The sequence below is a fragment of the Tympanuchus pallidicinctus genome, unplaced genomic scaffold (genome assembly GCF_026119805.1).
Source record: "Tympanuchus pallidicinctus isolate F22 unplaced genomic scaffold, pur_lepc_1.0 scaffold3, whole genome shotgun sequence".
Lineage (NCBI taxonomy): Eukaryota > Metazoa > Chordata > Aves > Galliformes > Phasianidae > Tympanuchus > Tympanuchus pallidicinctus.
Window position 1 is genome coordinate 51,618,141 of NW_026294747.1, and position 18,173 is coordinate 51,636,313.

Consider the following 18,173-nt stretch of genomic DNA (forward strand, 5'->3'; position numbering starts at 1 on the left):
GGGGTCTGGGGGCAGATGCTGTGAAACTCCAGAGATGTCCTGCATTCAGCCATAGCACATGAATCTGCAGTTGATGGGGAAGCTAAAGCAAGGTAAGCCTTAGCTAATGTACCAGATATTACAAATGTGTGTGTTGAAAGGCACTGAGGGACATTCTCAGCTCATCAAACCTCGTGTTAATGGAAGCTCGATAAATGCGCACTCATCAAGAAGGGAATAGAGCATCACGCTGATGTCCTTAATCAGACACAACCCAGCAAAAATACTGGCAGCAAGGCACATCACATGTACATGTACTGTACAGAAAACAGAGTCATGGAATTGTTGGAGTTGGAAGGAACTCTTAAAGGCCATCTGATCCAATGCCCCTGCAACAAGCAGTGACAGGTGCTCAGAGCCCCATCCAGCCTGACCTTGGGTGTCTGCAGGGGTGAGGCATCCACCACCTCTCTGGACAACCTGTTCCACCTACTGTTACTTTCAAATTGCAATCCCATCCCTCTGTCCTGTTTGAGGCTAGGATTTTGCCTTGGAAGTGACAAAGAAAACATCAGGACCCAGCAAGCAATCTGCAGGTCCCCCCCCATGCCCTCTCTAACATCACATTGCCCTATCTGTGCTACAGCAGATATTCAAGCTGGCTGTTCACCTACTTGTCTATAGAGAGAAGCCACACTTCAACAGTGAGCTCTTCCCATCCACTACAATCTCTCTCAAATGTGCCTCAAACCATGATCTGCTTCTCCCTGTGTCTTTGACAGTCAAGTGTCTTGTTTAGCACATAAGCATCACAGAGCTCCAGGAACCAAACTCTTTATAATGACAATTGATTAAACATTCAAGCTATATAAAGTACTGAAGTATTGTAAATACATTTTAAAGGAGGGGGAGGGAGGGGGGAGGGGAGAAATCTTTGAAATTCACTTTCAGCTTTCTTTTCAATTATTTATCGCAGAATCTAAGCCCATTAAAGTCAGGCTTAATGGGCTTGTTTATATATTACAGAAAACATTCTGCTTTTAATTGCCTGCTGAAAGGCTCTTGCACTCTGTCTCAGCTCTGCAGGAGTACTTAACCGGAAGGCAGAAGCCCAGTGAGGCAGGCGGTGGGCAACCTCCCCCCCTGCACACCATCCTGGGATGCCTAGTGTGGATGAGACCCTTCCCAAGAGACCAATCTGTCCCTTCAGAGACCTTCTGCTGGTGAAAACAGCCAGCTCTCCTCCCTGGTTGGGCACTACAGAAGGGGACCAGGTCGACTTGATGATAGTCCATCCCATTTTGCTGTAGACCCATTACCTCCACAATATTGTATCCATAACTGTTCCCAAGGTGCAGAATTTCTTTGCTCATGGTTTTCCTTCCCAGCATTCCTCTTTTTTGCTGTCTCTTCACTTGCTGGAAATGATCAAAATTGTTTCCATGAGAACTGACACAACTGAAGTCTCATAGTTCTTAAGAGCTGGAGAACTCCCAGTCCCATGGCAGTACTCTTTGGTGGATCAGACCAGGATCAGGTGGATCAGATCTGTGCCCTGCTTAACCAGCTGCATTGGGCTTGCAGAGCTAGGCTGAAGGGCACAGCTGAAAAAGATGCATCCTTAAATAGGGAAATGAGAATATACCTCATCTTCAGCAGCAGCTCCCTGAGAACTGCAAAGAGAACAGGGTTTCTCCTGCTGGCATACATCAGTGAGACTCTAGAAAAGCTTAAATACCTATGTGGGTTGGGAACATTACTGCTGGGAGCTCTGAGCAAAGGAAGAAAAGAATGAAACTACAAGAAAAGGGAAAAGGGAAAAAGGGAAGGAGAAAGGAAAAACTATGAAACACACACAACCTGGGGCAGAAATAGTTCACATCCCCCCATAGATTGTTCTGTGTGAGGACTACAAGTGAACATCAGCACTTCTGCACAGGCTGCATGGCTATTTCAGCCCTTACACTGTCTGAAGCACCTTCCCTGTGACCTCCCTTCAGATGGCAGCACTGACGAGAAGAGAGAGGGCTTCTTTCTGCAGATGGGTACCAAGCACAGGAACAGCGATCATCATCTGTCATTACTGGTATTAAAATAATTTGGCCGTACAAAAACAAAAGCATACATCATGAGGAAAAAAAAAACAACCACCAACTTTGGCATTTCTTATTTTTAAATCCCTTCCAGCTCCAATGGCCAGTACAAAGATAGAGCAGCAAGTTCTCTGAACTCATTTTGGAGAAACAGTTCCAATTCCTTCGGAGGCTTGATCCTCAGGTACCTTCAGTTTGGAAGAAAAGAAGAGTTGATGTCATAATGACTTCTGAATTTTGTGCTGAAATTACATTTTTGGCGCCGTTAAATCCCACTGTGTGCTATGGAGGATATAATGTAATAGTCATCAGAGGCAGGCAGCAGTGAGGTTTACTGGCACTAAAATCAATAGGCACTGAATAAAATGGCTCCAAATGATTTAGGATCATGCACACATCTTCTTTTTGTAAGCTTAAAACCATTTCGAGAGGCATTAATTCATTAAAGGCCTCTTGAAGAATGTCATCATACTGTGTAGTCTGGGCCTGTGCACATCAAGAGCATCATAGATTGTGGCTTTTATTAAGGAGGCTGGAGAATGTAATTCTTCCTGGAGTACAACAGGCTTTAAAACACAGCGCACTTTGAGATCAAAACAATGTTTATAGCAATGTAGTTACTAAATATTTTAACATGTACAATATAAAACATAATGCATCCTGGAATGTGTGCTTATGCTACTGAGGTAGCCTCAAGACTTGTCAGATCCATTACAAACCACCATGTAGAGTATTTTATTTGTTTCCATTTCCTCCTTTTCCTTTCTTTTTTTTCTTTATCGACTGTATGACATTATCATTTATTTTTATTTTTACCCAAAGCTCAATGCCTTTCCTCTCAAACATCTTGCAGAAATGCGATTCACATTGCTGCCCTTTGAATATGGGCAACTGTATTTTCACGACAACGAGGTCAAATCTCTTACTGAGAGATACAGTATGACTCCATAGTCTGTGAGTAACTGAAACCTCCATGATCACAGAATCATCATAAAGTTGAGTTGGAGGGGACCCTTAAAGGCCATCTGATCCACCTTCCCTGCAGTGAACAAGGACACCCACAGCTCCATCAGGTGCTCAGAGCCCTGTCCAGCCTGACCTTGGGTGTCTCCAGAGATGGGGCATCCACCACACTGCCTCACCCTACACAAGCTCACAGCTTGAAGTGTAACTGACACAGAAGACAAAAGCCAGAGCATTTCACTCCAGACATACTGGTTGATGGAAATCATGGAATCACAGAATACCCCAAGCTGGGAGGGACTCATAAGGATCGACTCCAACTTCTGGCTCCACAGAGGACCACCCAAAATCCAAACCCTGTATCTGAGAGCACTGTCCAAATGTTCTTTGAATACCAGCAGCTCAGGGGCATGCCCACAGCTCTGGGGAGCCTGTTCAATTCCCACTGCCCTCTGGTGATAAACCTTTCCCTAATACTCAACCTCTCTTCAGCCTTCTTTTCTCTGGGCTAACAAATCAAGAGACTTCAGGTAACTCAGTGATTCTAACATAGGCTGTGATCGTGGAGCCTCTCTTAACACTGAATCTCCTGTTTTATTGCTTCAGAGCAGTGTGATGGGCTATGGTGCATGTGCTATGGGAGATGCACAGCAGATGCTGCATGTACATGCTGTGCATGGTCCAGAGGAGCATGAGCAGCAGTGGCAGTGAGACCGCAGCCAGCCCTCCCTCCAGAGATGTGCCATTGCATCCCAGCAGCTTTCTGTGTAAGAAAGCCCTTTTGATTTAGGGGATCTCTTCCTGGGGGTAGGATTTCATGCACAGGAAGGGACAGCCTCATTCCTATCCCCTGCCTGCCAAACCACAACAGAGTAGCTGACCATTAGTTTAAACACTTAAAATCAGACCCTTTCTTCAAAACAGATGTGGCTTCCCAGTCTCAGAATTAGCTACAGGCAGCTCAGGGCTGTGAAGTGTTTGAAGTTCACAATGCTCTTGATACAGGGAGGGAGGGCTGTTTTCCTGGGGCTAAGTGCTGTGCTCGGCTGGGACACAGCTGGCTTTGAACCACCCTGGAAACATCCCATTCTTCAGCAGCTAACAGGATAGCTTAGGAAAACTGAGGGTGTGTATGCAGTTACTTACGGCTGTAAATAAAACATTATGGGGCCCTGAATTACATTGGCTGCCTCCTTCCTGCCCAGCTCTGATGCAGAGGAATGATGGGCATGAGCACAGAGCGGTGTGGTCAGGCAAATCTGACAGCAGGCATGATTCTCCATGGTCAACCTGAGCTGGTTTTCAGGCTGGCTTTTTCCATTTGACTTCATAGAGGAGGTTATTCTGTTCTTCGACACTTGGAAATTTGCCACAGGGACAACAAAATGAACTAGATTTGACCAGGGAGGGTGGGTAAAATTGGCATGTGCTATTTTATCCCCATATGTTTGACAGGATCTTCTCCTGAAGATTTTGACAGAAGTGGGATGGATTTTCCTCCTGCTGCTACACAGAGACCTAGGTTAAAAAAAAATAAATTAAAAATGGACACTTCATCTCAATTCCATTTTGCAAAGATATTTTCAAGGATCATTCTTTACTCTTCCTCACACCAAAAAATACAAGAAACCTCCAAAGCTGACCCAAGAATACAAGAATACATCTTTACACTTGGTCCACTAAGGCCTGAGTTAGTTGGTCTTGCACCACATCCAGCCACCTCTGCAAGCAGCCTGACTGCAATGGCCAGGTCCTGCTGCCTTTGCAAGGAGTGAAGGATCCACACAGAAGCACAGGGAATGTGAACAGAGAATCACAGTCATAGTATATCCTGAGTTGGAAGGGACCCATTGAGGATTACTGAGTGCAACTCCCGGCTGCACACAGGACCACCATATGACTAAGAATGTTGCCCACATGCTTCTTGAACTCTTGCAACCTTGGCACAGTGACCACTGCGGTGGGAAACCTGTTCAATGTTCCACCACCCTCTGATGAAGAGCCTTTTTTTACCCAACCTGAAAGAGGAATCACAACTGAAGAATCTTGCAGGTGAAGGAGTGGCAATGAGAAGAAAAGCTGGTTATCTTTGTGAGAAATTTCTGGGCATATTCCAGCAACTGAAGTTCAAAGAAAATTACATTATTTGAGAAAGCTTTGAAAATATTCATTGAAAGTTACAAAAAAACCTGCTACTCAAATTCCAGGGCTTTCCCTCCATTAATTGGAATGCAAAACAGGTATCACCTGTCCTGATTTTTCCACCGTTTTTACCTGTTAGCAAAAGAACATCCTCCATGGAATAAGCTTCAACATATCCACAACCAAAGAAGAGTTGAAACTTTGGGATTTATTTCATAAATATTAATATTTACATATCTAATATAATCCCTTTTTACAGAGTTTATATTCAGGTGCCTGAAAAACAGAAACATTCTGAGGCAGAAAAGCACCGCTGTTTCCTTTTCATATCAGTCTGATATGGGACTGCACTGTGTTCCCATGGGGTGGGAGCTCCCAGCTTCCATCACATTCAACAGAAGACACAGAGTGTTCTGCTGAAATTAAAAATCATTCCATAGGTTGGGTGCATGGTGGGGTGGGCTGGTACGGAGGTCTGCAGGATAATGGCTGGTGACATGCAGCTGTTCAAGATGCTGAAATAGAAGGGTACTCTACAGAAGTGCTTTAGTCATCCTTAGTGCACCTCCTTCCCATGCATCAAAGAGGCTGGGGCTCATCTTCTTGGAAATGGATGGTGTTTGGGTGCTGAATATTTGCTGTGTGATGACAGTTTCATCACTGACAGGGACAGCCTTTGGGTGGAGCATCACAGCAGGACGGATGCAGGGGAAGACCTGTTCCGCCATTCCCTGGTATGTGCTGGCTCTACCTGGCCAAGGTGGGAAGGTATCTTCCTGGCATCACTGCAGCACTCATATGGCAGTGGTGGGATGCTCTGACAAACCACATGGAGCTAGGAAACTGAGGAATGTGTTTTAACTTCTCTCACTGCAGGTTTTCAGAGTGCTGCCCAGGATGATACATGCAACAAAGCATCTGTTTTAGGAACATTTTCCTCTGGGTGTTTATCCCAGCCATCAGCTGACCTTTAAACCAGCCCTAATTCAGGATCCTGCCTGCAACTGCCTATGATCCATGTCTGCTGCCTCTCAGGCCCGGAGCATCCCTATGAGCATAGCTAGATCTTAAGCACAGGTTAAATCCCAGGGAGCATCAGTACGAGCAAGCATCAGCTCTGCTGTTCGGGATGCTCCTTGTGGAAAAGAAACCATGCCACAGTGTGTCATCCCATCTCCAGGGAAATGCAAAGCAATCAAGCCATTAAGGATATATTTCAATCTCTTCATAGCAGGTGTGAGACACCATTCTCCGGCTGCTGACAGGAAATGTGTGCGCAATTCTCCGAGGTACCAGGCTCAGAACGTGCTTCTTAAGGGTTTTGCTGCTTAAAAAATCCTGCAAAGTGCAAATGGCTCTCATAAAATCAGATAGTAAATTGTCTTCTCTGTTTGTCCTGAAAGTGCTCAGCCAGCTGGGTCTTTACTGCACATCGGTGCCACGCAGGCAGCACAGTGCAGGGCTGTGCCAAAACCGTGTGTGGAGCATCAAATCTAGGTTCAGAGTTCATCTTGGGAGGCTGTTTCAAAGAAAAAACTGAGTTCAAAGTCCTATGGTCTTCAGAATAAATGAAAAGAAGAAATCACACAGAGGCTGTGTAGCAGCTTCCCTTCACCTTCCTCTGCCATCCTGCCATGGGATGAACCAGCACAGCATAAACCAGCAGGCATAAACCAACAAGCCTCCCAGTCAGGTAGGCACTGCAGCACTCCCTTCTGCCATTCAGCATAGGGAAAAAAAAAAAGGAAAAGAAAACTCAGGCAGAGCTAAGGAGGATTTTAAAGCCTATTTGCCCTCCTGCTCCCAGAATAAAAGTAATTACATGACAAAAGCTCCAAAGAGGGACCCAGCGGATGTCTGTAGGGTCACTGTGGAAGAGGGGCTTTGGCCACGTGCTGTCCCATTGGCCCCAAGCTCTGCTCCTCTCAAAAAGCATTGACGGCCATGGTGGGACCCTGGTGGGGGCACATCCCCATCTATAGGGGCTGTCAGCACCGGTGATGGAGGTGCTTTTTTAGGGAGCAACGATCAAGGAGCTGGCCCCACAAGAGCATCTGTTGAAGCCTTGGACATATGGAGCTTTTATTCCTCCTTGTGGAGGCACGAGCGCTTTCCCCACCTTCTGCCATCCTCCCATTGTGCAAGGGGCTGTGAGAGGCTCCGGGGACAGCTGCTGCCTCAAAGCTGCCTCCTTGGAGGATGCCACAAAGGGCCCTGTCCCCATGTCCCCTGCCTGAGTCACTCCCATCAATCAGAGGGGCACGGCGAGCCGGGGGGTTGCTGACACTTTGCCTCTGGTTACCAAGGGACATGGAGGGATAACGTATTTTTCTTATTTTTTCTTTTGTAAAAGGGAAAATAGAATGTTCAGAAAAAAAAAAAAAAGAAAAAGAAAAAAAAAAAAGCTGGTAGGCTGCATCTTCTGTGAAAGGGAAAACCATCCTCTGAATTTCTGTGAATTTTTAAAGATGGATATTTAAAGATGTGGAGGAAAAAAGTAGTCATTCAGAGCTAATTATACAGCTGTTGAAAAGCCCAGTAAATATGTTACTCAGGGATATATAATACCTTTGATGTAGTTGTAATCCGACTGAAGTTATTAAAGGTTTTCACAGCTGCAAAGCAATCCAGCTTAGGAAGGTTTTTTTTTTTTATCTTTTTTTTTTTTGTAATTTGCAGAAGCAGAAAAGAAACTGTGCTGCCAAAGCAAAATGAAGATCCTCGTATAAACATGGTAGCACAGCCTAAGAAAAATTACACCAATGCTGAATAGCATTAACCTGTCCCAAAGCTTAAAAAGAGTTTACAGGATAACAAACAGCGCCAGTAATCCAAAGGGGCTAAATTTCAGAAAGGCTCCTCTTTAAAACAATTAAAGCTTTAAATAAAAGTGTGACTTTGCAGTTGGGAATTTCCTATTCCCTTCAAACCCACAAGGAGTATAAGCTAAAAATGCTCTGAAAGAAAAAATACATAGTGGGGCATGAAATACAGGAGGCTGCTAGTAAAACTCCAACACGTTCATTTAAATTGATCATGGAAGCAATAATATCACTGGGCTTTGTAAATGGATGGGTTAAGAGCTGAAACTTTATTGCTGTTTTCATTCCCCAGGGCCCTGTGGTAAAACAAGTCTCCGCACAAGATCTCCAGGCACTGAATGAATTATTCACTCAGTTATGGGTCATTAAACGAGGCTGAGCAAGGGCCAGTGTCCATTATTACATTGTGGTGTATGAAAAAAAAGACTCATTTTTGTAGAGATTGGCATGGGCATACTCAGCATCCTCAGTCATTTCTGCCATGGCTTCTTCTGAACTTCTCTGGCAGAGCAGGGAGCCATAAAACAGCAGCACAGCTGCACTAAATAGAGCAAAGGAGGTTTGAGGTTAAAACCACAGGTGAAGACAGGAAATGCTAAGTGCATTCAGATGCTAATTGCAAAAGTGTCTACGGCAGTTCAAGCTGTTACTGTCCTGCAGCTGCTTTTTGTCACCCTCCAGCTGAAGGCTGCATCCTCCAATGTGTTCTTGATTTTGTTTTAGAGAAATCTGCTCACGGTTTTAGTCACAGAATCACAGAATGGCTGAAATTGGACCTCTTGGAGGTCACCTGGCCCAATTTCCATGATCAAGCAAGGACACCTAGAGCAGATTGCCTAGGACCAAGTCACCTTTAGCAACATTTGACAGGACGAGATCATCTCAGTAGTTTTGGCTTCAAACCTTAATGATTTTATGATGATTCTATGATTAGTTTTTAAAATAATTTCTAAGCCAATTCCAAAATAGATTAAAGTAAAGCTTCCTCTGAGAATGAGGTTTCCCCGTACAACCCATCACTGTCCACTAATGAAGGTGGGGTAACTGCTCTGCTCTGTCCAAAAGTTCTGAAATACAATTTTGCCTTTGGTCTCATTTTTGCCTTGAAAAGAAGAGCCTTTTTAGGAGGTCAGGAAAGGAGTGAAGTTGCTGTTATCTAAGTAGTCCATGTTTGTGGTGAGAGACAGCATCCTTTACATATGCTGATCTCTGGGACTGGCAAGCCAGAGTAGCCCCTAATCCAGCACTATCTTGTATGATCAGAGACAGATTTGTCAATGTGTCCTGTTTGCACACTGTCTCCAGAGGGATGATACAGCCAGACTTTTACATTAAAAAGGACAAAATTCAGTTCAAACTTTGGGGCCTTTTCAATCCAATAAATGGCTGGATTTTTGCTGACCTAGGCATTTTGGTAATTATCTTGATTTCTTCGTGTTGTTTTAGTAGGAAAAAGAAACCTCTAACATTTTTAATTGACATTTAGTAAGTGAAAAATGATGGCTTTTCAGTTGAAATGACCTTCTGCTTAGAAATTTGAAAGAAAAACACTTTGCAAATCCTCAAAAACAAACCAAAAAGGCAGGGAGTCCTGACTGCTTTCCTCCTACTCTTTCAGAGCTGTCTGAAAAGCAATAGGGAAAAAGGGGGGGGGAAAGAAAAAAAGAAAAGGTTATTATCATGGCCACATGTCTTGCTGCTTACTCAAGCAAAATTCCCACTAGTTCAAATCTCAAGGCCTCCTTTTAGTTTTCAATCAGACAAAGAGGCATCCACTGAAGTTAATGAGAAAGCATCCAAGGTATGAGTAAAAACTGAGAAAGGACTTCAGGATTGACGTTAACGACTTAAAAAGACTGTATCCTGTGTAAGGAGGGATTTCTAATGAAATGTAAGCTCAAGACATAGTAAGTGCAATTTAGTTTGTAATACTGGTTTTCTCAGTCCTACTTTTTATAATATTGTTGAGCTTGACAAACACAACTTGTCTCGAGGGGTGAGGAGGGAATAGCTATTCTCTAATACAGCTTTTGATTCTTGAGCCCTCAGTTCAAGCCCTTCAGGACACTAATTATCCAAAGCTGTTATCATCTGACAGCTGTCTATGGCCTCTGTGAAGTGAGGTGGTGGAGACAGCAGTGGTCCCAGTAGGCGAGTGTCAGCACCATGTAAACATGTCCACTGTTTGCCTGGTAGTTTTGTTGGCAGCTTCAGAAAACCAGCTCAACCACTTATGGAAACAAACTTGTCTTCCTCCTAGCAGGAAACATTTCTTTTCAGTTCTGAGAGAAAGGGGTGAATCACTGATCAGAACGTTCTTCCAGTGATAGTACTGGTAGATCACTGAAAAGCAAGTCCCACTGATGTTAACACTGCAGGGCAGCTTTAGTGATATCTGCACTCCAGAAATGTCACTTGGATACACTTCAGGGACATTGAGTTCAGGCAGGAAGGTTAATTCTCAAATCAGCACACTAAGGGGCGATGGGTGGAGATGGGGTTGCAGACCCATTATGTTCACCTGAGCCTTTGTGTAGAACACTGACCCATTTAGCCTGCTGTGTCTCAATTAGCTAATAGTCAGGTACACAGCTCAAAAGGCATGCAACAAACTTTATTCTCCTTCTTGTCACTCCTGCTAAAATATAGAAGCTTTGTCCTGCAATTGATAGGGAATATCATGGTCCTACCACCAGGTGCCAGTTTCAGAGAGAAAGAAGCTGCAAGTATTGCTGCATTTTAACCACTCATTGCCAAAATTACTCTACATATCCCTTTTCATACTTCATGATCAGCTAGAAATAGATTGAGCAGACTTCCCTACACCAAAGCTGGTATAGGGTGGTAAGGCCCTGGCACAGCTGCCCAGAAAAGCTGTGGATGCCCCATCCCTGGAGGCATTTAAGGCCAGGTTGGACGGGGCCCTGGGCAGCCTGATCTGATGGAGGGCAAGCAATGCACAGCAGAAAGGTTGGAATGAGATGATCTTTAAGATCCCTTCCAGTGCAAGTCATTTTATGATTAGCTCTGTGTATGTTCATGTGGATGTAAATGTCTCCTGCTCCAGCTCAGCAAGAGCACAATGGTAGATGAGGCTGCTTGCTCAATGTCACCAAGTGCTTGGCCATCCCTGAAGAGACAATGGGCTGGACATGATATTACCAGAATCTTGCAGGACCATCTCCTCTCCAACCAGGCAACTCTGAGACTGTTGAACACCACAAGCAGGCAGAATGAGATTTAATCCTACAGATACCCACTCAAAAAGATAACATCGATAGGTTGCCTATATAAAATAACTGAAAATTAGAGCTGGAATTAATTTAGGTTGTGAAAATCTTTTTGTCGATAGCCCCAGCATTAGGAAATGACCCTCTCTCAGTTGATGGATCATTCAGACGCTGTAACAGTGTAGAGCATATGCAGCTAGTTAAATGACAGAAAATCAAGCAGGAGTGAAACAATGAATAATAATAAGTATGCTACTGCCTCCTCTCTCTGTAACACCTCTCCCACTTAATTAGATAGAATTTCACTCCTCTGAATATGACAAACTGGGCAAAAATTCCTGGCATAACTCAGTTCATCCCACTAGCTGTGATGAGTAACTAAAGGAAATAAAATTTGCTTCTTTTCTAGAACTTACATTGCTGAAGTAATACTCAAGAAAGGGGGCAAGAAAAGAACATTGTGTAATACAGAATGATTTATATACATGTCTTGAGCAGATAATTCAGACTGAATGATGCTTAAAAAGCTATTATAGACTTGCTTCCAGCAAAGAAATAGCCTGTAACTGCCATTAAATGTCTGCCCAGGGCACTTCAGTGAGTTTGGGATTCTCTTTCTAGATTAGCCGGGGAAAATAGCTGAAGTTTTTGATAATGCAACCTTCTTTTTCTGATGGTGTTGGAACAACTGTGTGCTGTTCGCATGAGGCTGATGGAGATAATTGAAACATGTATTTTTAAACATGCAGTTGTTTAAAAATGATTAACTCTATTGCACACTGCAATGCTGGGAGATCTTCCATTAGGTCAGTTGGCTGCCATATATTTTTTAGATCCATGCTGAATCACAAGTGATGGGCAAAGTCTTTCTGCCAGGGACTCTTGATCAACCCATTTATCATGAGAAGAAATGATTGGGATTTCTTCTTTCCAGTCAGAAAATGCTGATTCAGGGACACAAACTCTTTTTGACAGGAACCCATTGGAGAGTCCTGCTGGAAAATGCCTGTGAGCTGCAGGAGGACCCTGCACAGAGACCCAAAGAGAAATGAGCACAAGGACAGGCACTTGCTGTTCCCACATCTGTATGGCCATAGTTCTCAGCCATCACACCACCCATTTAAGAAGGTATTTTTCACTCCATTTTGACCGGCTAATTCTTCCTGAAGGAGCAGACATCACTGCTAGTCATAAAGACTGATGGAGCACACAGCCCAACCTAACTGATAAAGACCAAAATTATGCTGCTGCACTGAGATCCATCACAAACCTATCATGAATTTTATTTCTGCATAGGAGGAGAAAATACTGAAGCCCCAAAAAAGGTCCCATGGTGTGAGAACATCATTTTCCACTCAGCTCAGATGAGGATTTTTTAAAAGCCAGCTTCATCCTTGTCAGACATGGGCACTGCAACAAGCACAAGATGTTCATTATTAACACCCCAAAGTACAAAAACTCAAGAGACGTGGTGGAGGGGCTCCTGTCAAATATGAAAAACAGGATAGCACAAAGCAATAGCCAAAGGAAACATCATAAATTGGAACACTGACATATAAAATGTATTGTGCAGGTGTTATTCAGAGACACCATTTAAAAAGGCCAGGCACAATATTTTTTTACACCTGAAGAGTGGCATACTCCATTTTTCCCTTCCAGTTTTAACACTTGGACTTAGCTTAGGTAACATTTGGACGAGTGAAACTGGAAGGGAAACTGCAGGCTTGCTCTGAAAAGCCCAAGATGCAGAAGAAGACGTACATAGGATTTCTCAGACATTTTTCCTTCCATCAGTTTGAGCTCATGCCAGGAAAAGAAAAATAATTGGGGGGAGAGAGGTAGGGAGGAAGGAAATTTCCAAAGCAAGGCAAAGGAACAGCTGTGTTTAACTGTTGGCTTCAGTCTCCAGCTCCATTTCCTTGCACACATTTAAAGGAATATCTGTGTTTAGTCTAATGGAAAGCGTCTGTCTGAATGTGCTCACTACTGCTATGAACAGTTTCACAGACACTGTGCTCAGTCCCATCTGGCTGGGTTGTTGCTGATGTCATTCCACACAGTGCTGACCAAATCACTGTTAACAGTTGTTTTTTCTCTAGTAGCTCTTCCTCCATTTCAAGGAAACGCGGGTCAGCAAATAGCAAATGCCTGCCCTATGCTTTGCTACAGAGCAGTTTTCCAGATTTATCCACCCCATTTGGAAGGGAAGGCTTATTACCCTGATCAGGGGAAACTGCCATCCATAGGCAGTGTCAGGGAAAAGTTAAGAACCACAGGCCAAGGACATTCAGCTTTAAGCACTTTGCAGACAGATGACTTTGTGCATAAGACTGAGTTTGCACAAGCTGGTAGGGGTCAAGGAAGAGAGAAGAATAAGAAGTAGGAGGAGGACAGTGCTGTAAAACTTTAAGGACACTGACAAAAAGTTAGTCTTTCTCTCTCTGTCACCAAAATAAAATACTCTCCAGTCTCCCTCACGGGTTGCTTGTGTTCTGGTTCAATAAATAACCTGTAGCAAAGGTAGATGCTATTTATGCATCTTTCCTTCACCACCTTTTTGAAGGCACAGACTGCTGACAGCTGCCTGGGACCAGACACCTACTATTGCTTCCACAATGCTGTTTAGTACACTTGAGCCTGTATTTTGAATGTGGGGAGTTCCCAAGATGCCTGGAGCTGCCATTGCCACAGATGGTCTGAAGCTCTGGATACCGGGCTGCTGGCACAGCCCAGGGGCTGGATAGTGCAAGATGAACACCTGACAGCATTGACCTTTGCACCAATGTAGTTCTACAGAAGCCCTTTGGCTTACAGATGCCATATAATGGTTGCCTTAAACTCAACATGGGGGGAGAGGGGTGAAGGCTGAAGCTCTGACATGGGTCAGAGCTACTCCTCAACATGGCACCATCCTGGCTTGTGGGGAAAGGAATCAGCAAAAGCAAGAAGGACTCCTTAGCTCAAAAAAAAATATGCAGAAAGCAGTGAATTACTGCCTGGCTCTTTAATTCCTTTCACAGGGTTGCCTGCTCTGGCTAAAAGTTTTTGTAGAAAAGGTCATCCATGAAGTCCACCACCCATGCTGAGCCTGGATGTGCTGCACTCCACTGGAGCAAGGCTGCAGTGGTGACCCCCAGGGCACTTCTGGGAAAAGGAGATGTGTATCTCAAAAGCTTAACGCCTAAAAGACATTTCAAAACAAACACTGGCATCAAAAAGGCTTCCAGATTTATCCACCCCATTCTCAAAGGCTTTCTGCCTACCCTGAAAGAGCACACAGCAGACAAGCCCCTGTAGGTGAAGCAGAGGGGAGCAGGAGGTGGCAGCTGGGTGACAAAGCGGTCGCAAAGCAGCGCCTGCTGCCACAAGCATTATTGTGCACTGCCCTTGACTCCACTGAGAAATCAGCCGTGGTGAGAAAGGATCTTCTAGATCCTGCTGAAGATCAAATCCTGCAAGGCTGTCTGCAGACAAGCATTGCATACCTCTGTGAAGGGGAATTTCTTCTCTGAATAAATGCCTGGAGGCTGCTGTTACTACCCCAGGGTATTGCTAAATTCTGCACTGATGAAAAGATTCAGCAGGCTGACAACTAGGAAAAAAATGAGAGCTGCGTGCTTGGCAAATCCACCCAAAGTTGGACGATTTGAGATGACTTTATCCTCATATACTTATTATCACTGGTCTTTTATCTTTTGAAGCTCCCGAGCGACGTCTGAGCTGTTTCTTACAAGGCCTGCTCCCTTTCTCACTGCAGGTTCTTTGTAGAAGTTTCTTCCAGTTGCTTTCGCTGTTGTTTTTACATCCTTTTAACCTTTTTAAAAAATCACTGTTATGAAAGGTTGTTGTAGAGACACCCTCAGCTGTTTTTATAAAATATGCTAATCTCTCCATCTACCACCTTGCCTTGTTTTTAATAGAGAAATCATCTTCCATTAATATTACATTAAAAACACTGTTTCATTACATCAAGAGCTGAACTCTGCTTTCAGAAGTCTGCACACAAAACTGCAGAAAGGAATGGCGTTTCCATACAGGAATCCAACGGCAACATCTGGTCCCAGATGTTTTATTTATTTGTAATTTAACATAGAATTACACAATATTCATCATTTTGCTGCTTTCCATTTCAATGTATGTTATTTGTACGAGTTGAAGAGGCTGCCTGAATGCATTTTTAGTGCTCAAACAAGGAGAATTCAGTATGGTAAAGCAAAGCCACATGTACTTTTGGAGGCTTGGAAGTCTTCATGAGGAACTGCACACTTTTAAACAGCAAGAGATGCTGACATACCTTAACTAAAGCATTCAACATTACTTGATTTTGCTAATTTAATGCAATTAAGGTTCCTCCACTCCCCTCACCCCGTTCATCTAAACTGAACCCCTCATGCCTGTAAAGATAATTCTCCCCATAAAACAGAAATCATTGTTAATATTTGCAAATCTTATCACTGGAATAGAAATGGTGACCTGTGGGACTGTCCCACTTTTCAAGCAATTGAAGCATTAAGACATAATTTATGCACTTGAGAAGAAATTTCCATATCACAGAGATTGCTTCATTCCTTGTTATGACTTATGAAGGGTGTTACTAGTAAGTGAAACCACAGAGGTCTGTATTACATAAGAACTTGTTTTGACATGTATAGTGCATCTTCTTTATGCTGATAGTCCAAATGTACTATTTCAATGCAGCTAAACATTATTTCAAGGTTGCCCTGACCAAAACCTAAAAGCTAAAGGAAGGTTACAGGATTTTTGTTTCATTATGCATCAAAATCCCAGACAGCTGTGGCACTTTGGACAAGTAGTCTGTGACACACCATGATATTTCTTTGTTTTGTTTTTCTGTTTTCTGAATATTTACATGGAAGGTATGAATATTTACTGGGGAAGGGAAGGAACGGAAAGAGTGAGGAAGGGAGGGAAGAAGGGAAAAGGGGAGAGAGAAAGGGAAGGAAGGGAGAAAGCAGGAGGTTAGGAATGCAGGAAAGTAGGAAGGAAGGAAAGAACAAATGAAGGAAGTAGCTGAGGACTGCACCACTAGACCATCACTGCGCCAATAGTGTCTCACTATGGGTAGCTTCCCTGACACATTCCTCTGGGCCCTGCCTTCACTCTCCATCACATTCACATCAAGCAGGACTCCTCATCTCTTCTCTGCTCCTTGGCTCCATGCTAAGTTACTGCAGGGGAATTAAACCATACTAAACAAAACAGAAAAGTATGGATTCCTCTGAAATTCCTCCCTTTAACACGTTACATGCTTTGAAGCCTTATCTGACATTTACTGTTAGAACTCTGGATAGAATTATTATACACATAGTTGTCTTTGCTACAGGCTTGATCTAAGTCCACTCATAGGCAAGTGCTTGTTCCACTGCCAAACAGTGCACTTTATAGACATGTGAGAGGGTTTACTTAATTAGAGCCTATAATATATCCCACAAAGACAGTCATCAAAATAGCAGCTCACAATCCCCTGCATAGTAACTTTTCCTATGAATCAAAAATAAATTATTCCTTTTTCTTCCTTGTAGAAGAGCGTTGCTGAAAACAAGCTACTAAATTTTGCTTTTAGGGCTCTCAAAAGCCTAAGTGAGATATATTAGCTGTCTGAGGACAGAGAACTTTCTATTCTTGGTGGAATTCTTGTTGGTTTAATTGGGTTTTGTAGAAAAAATAATGTTATTTTAGAGGAACAACTATAGAGTATGAGTGTGAGATTTTTATGCACTCAATTGCTGGTGTACTAAAAGTCTGCTGTAGAATTAACCTTACATGTATTTATTATTTTCTGTTATGTGTATAAACAGCATTTGTATATTTAAAAAATATGCACAATATTACTTTTACACAGATGTAACAAGCCAACCAGAATACCAGCGTTTGTGCGGTTGCTGAAGATTACAGTCTGGGCAGTTGCAGGGAAGTTTTTAACCATTTCTCAACAATCCAGGCTTCAAAGAAGTGCTTACTGAATGTCCCACATTCCCATTTTCAGAGATCTTTCTGGGTCCAGGCTGCATGAAGCATTAGCAACCCTCTGACTCTCAGCCACCTGTAAGCGTAGTCTCCATGAGAAGATCAGTGATGCAGAATCGAAAGGCAAACCTGGAGCTGGACTCAAATGATCCTTGTGGTCCCTTGCAACTTGAGTTATTCTATGATTCCATGAATTTGTAATTTCATCAGACATAGCAGCACTGCATCTTCCATCTTCTTGACCTTGTGGTTTCAAGAGGGATCTATACCACTGTTGAAACTATATAACTTTCCACCCCTTTCTTGCCAGCTGCTCTGCTATTGTCTTTTTCTTACCAGAATAAGTAACTTCCACTTTATAACAAGCCAAATCCCCATTAAAAGCATGAACTGATCAATGTGAAGTAATTTAAGGAAGCTATTGCGAGGAAGACATTACAAATTATACCTTTTACATTGGCTGAACAAACCTTTCAATGGGCATCACAATGAACGTCAGGTTCTTTCCCTTGCTTTAGATGTAGAGGAAAGAAAAGAACAATCACACAGTGTTAAGAAAAGCAACCTGGCAAGGAATCATGGTATCTTATGCTCTTGTGTAACGTCTAAGTGTTTTCAGCAGACTACAGTTGAACCTGCCCCAAGTAAATCAGAGCTATGAGTATGGATTCCTCTGTCAGCATAAGCTTTTCATTCACACCTTACTACAGCTCTTGACAGCTGTGGCTTCCTTGTCAGATTAAATGTATCAGGCCTCTGCATCTAATTTCAAACCAAGTAAGAAAGAAAATCTTATTAAAAACACGCAAAGGTGGGAGTGTGGGGAATGATGAACACAGACCAATACAAGTAGCCATGTGCTCTGGGAATGCAGTAAGTTCTTACGTCATATGTAGCTAATAGTTTTTATGGTACTTTTCTGTGGCTGCGTCTAATACAATCTCAGTATTTTCTAA

At 43.2% G+C, this 18,173-nt stretch overlaps 1 long non-coding RNA gene across 1 annotated transcript; it reads left to right on the forward strand.

Moving 5' to 3' along the window:
• Nucleotides 1-6,759: 6,759 nt before the first annotated feature.
• LOC128086559 (uncharacterized) lies at nucleotides 6,760-17,902 on the forward strand. Its single transcript, XR_008209418.1, has 3 exons — nucleotides 6,760-6,870; nucleotides 12,205-12,357; nucleotides 17,237-17,902. It is a non-coding gene; the product is annotated as an uncharacterized LOC128086559 (long non-coding RNA).
• The last annotated feature ends 271 nt before the right edge of the window (nucleotides 17,903-18,173 follow it).